At 37.7% G+C, this 2,679-nt stretch overlaps 1 non-coding gene across 1 annotated transcript; it reads right to left on the bottom strand.

Annotated features, from left to right (window-relative positions):
* Positions 1 to 1,652: 1,652 nt before the first annotated feature.
* Positions 1,653 to 1,759, bottom strand: LOC140876895 (small nucleolar RNA R71). Its single transcript, XR_012149124.1, has one exon. It is a non-coding gene; the product is annotated as a small nucleolar RNA R71 (small nucleolar RNA).
* Positions 1,760 to 2,679: the final 920 nt, after the last annotated feature.

Below are 2,679 nucleotides of genomic sequence, written 5' to 3'. Positions count from 1 at the left end.
GCCCGAGCGGCCAATTTCTACCTCTCGGGCGCGTCGCACAGTTTTTATTTTTTTTATTATTTTGAGAGTTTATTTCGGAGAGGATTCTGGGGAACTATAAATAAAATTATTTCTTTAGTTTTTGAGGGTTACACGGGACGCATATCAGAAGACTACCGGCGGCTAAACGTTTGAGATTTCTCTTCTCCGTTGGGAGTTTTTCCTTTTCTTCTTCTTCTGAGTTTTTATGTTGAACATCTTGGAGATTGAATTTTTGTAATGAATTCTAGTAGCTAAACTATTATTTTGTTGGAATCGAGGGGATCCTAATCCCGAAACACTGTAGTGTGATTGAATCACCGGACGTATTGGGAATTGATTTATGTTTATAATTGATTTTATCATGTTTTTATTTCTATGTTGATGATTAGATACCTTTAACATAGATTCGTAAATTATGAATTGCTGTCGAGAGATAGGTTTATAATTAGGACGAATGATATAATCCATGGACTTAAAATATGCATAGAGATATGGTATTTTGTACATGTTGATAGCCATAGACCACCAGGTTGAAAGTTGTAGAATTCATAGAACGCATAGCAATCAGTCGTGATAAATAATTAGAGAGATTTAATTACTTCACTGATTTGATTAGTTTGGCATCACCTCGAGAGAGAGTGTCAATGTTATAGGAACTTCTGTTAAATTTATAAGGATAAATTAAGTTCCAATCGTCCAGTTCAATTAGGGAAAAGGTGAACCAAAATTCCAACAAAATCATTTTGAATTGTTATTCTTCACTCTGAGATTTGTTGGCTTGGTTGTGAAATTTAAGTTTATTTATATTGAGTTTTAATTTTAGATGTTAGTTAATTCACAAATCACTTTTTCGATACTTTGTGTAGTTAAAAATTGAAAAGACAAATTATTTTTGTTAGTCCCTGAGGACGATACTTGTACTCAGTACACTAGATTATAACTTGAATCGTGCACTTGCGATTTATTCGAGCTTAATTGATAGATATATTTACGTTGATTTTTCGTGGTAGTATTTGCTCGATCAAGTTTTTGGCGCCGTTGCCGGGGACTAAATAGATTTTAATTTGTTTGATTTGATTTTTCTCTATTACAATTTTAATCATTCTTTTCCATCTGTGGACTGCAGGATTCTTGTGCAGTACATGCAACACTCACCTGAAGGACTATTGCCTTTTGATCCAGAAATCGACAGAACCTTTCACAGAAGAAGAAGGCAACAACAGCAAGAAATGGAAGGAGAACACGAACAAGAACCACCAGTTTATAGATCCATGATGGATCTTGCCTTACCAAACATTGAAGGTGCTCGACCAAGCATTATCCGGCCAACTGTAGTAGCGAATCACTTTGAGATAAAGCCGGCAATTCTTCAAATGGTTCAGAACACGCTTCAATTTGGTGGAAGTGTCATTGATGAACCCTATGTGCATCTCACAAATTTTTTAGAAATTTGTGATACATTCAAGATACAGGGAGTTTCAGATGACGCTATTCGTTTGCGTTTATTCCCTTTTTCACTACGAGACAAGGCAAAAGCATGGCTAGCGAATTTACCTGCAGGTTCCATCATAACTTGGGATGATCTGGCTAAAGCTTTCCTCACAAAATACTTCCCACCATCGAAGTCAATGAAGCTGAGAGCGGACATCACAACTTTTTTCCAAGGTGAATAGGAAACATTTTATGAAGCATGGGAACGCTACAAGGATCTACTGAGGAGATGTCCACACCACCAATTACCAAAATGGTCTTGTGGTACAAACTTTTTACTATGGACTTTCTCATTCAAATCGTACCATGTTAGATGCAGCTGCAGGTGGGAATCTACTGCGAAAGTCGTCGGAGGATGGTTATGAATTAATCGAGGAAATGGCAACCAGTAGCTATCATCCTCAATCTGAAAGGAGTGGGGCCCGGAAATCAACTGGAATTCATCAAGTTGAAGCATTCACATCTGTGGCTGCTCAACTTGAAGTCATGAAAAAAAGGATCGAGGAACTGAGTGTAGGACATTCGGCAATGCGAGTGCAAGAAGTATGGTGTTGAAAATGTAGTAGCTGATCATCTGTCTAGATTAGAATGCATTACTGATGATGCACAAAATGAAGTAAAGGATATAGATGATTGGTTCCCTGATGAAAAACTTTTCGCCATAGAAAGTTCACCATGGTATGCACATTTTGTTAATTTTCTGGTCACAAGCACACTCCCACATAATCTATCTTTCCATCAGAAGAAAAATTTTTTATCGGATGTCAAGCACTATTTTTGGGAGGAACCATTTTTGTTTAAAATATGTGCTGACTCAATGATTCGGAGATGTGTGGCGGAAGGAGAAATGCAAAGCATCCCCAGTCATTGTCATGATCGTGAGGTAGGTGGCCATACTGGGCCAATCAAAACTGCAGCGAAGGTACTTGAATGTGGGTTCTATTGGCCCAACCTTTTTAAGGATGCGCGCCTGTATGTTTTAGCTTGTGATAGATGTCAGCGGACAGGTAATATCTCTAACCGAAATGAAATGCCTATGAATAATATCATTGAGTGTGAGATATTCGATGTTTGGGGAATCGACTTTATGGGACCATTTCCACCTTCTTTGACGAAAAAATACATTTTGGTCGTAGCCGATTATGTTTCAAAATGGGTAGAGGCTGA

This window comes from Henckelia pumila, chromosome 1, assembly GCF_033568475.1.
Source record: "Henckelia pumila isolate YLH828 chromosome 1, ASM3356847v2, whole genome shotgun sequence".
Lineage (NCBI taxonomy): Eukaryota > Viridiplantae > Streptophyta > Magnoliopsida > Lamiales > Gesneriaceae > Henckelia > Henckelia pumila.
This window is presented reverse-complemented; position numbering and strand designations above follow the sequence as displayed.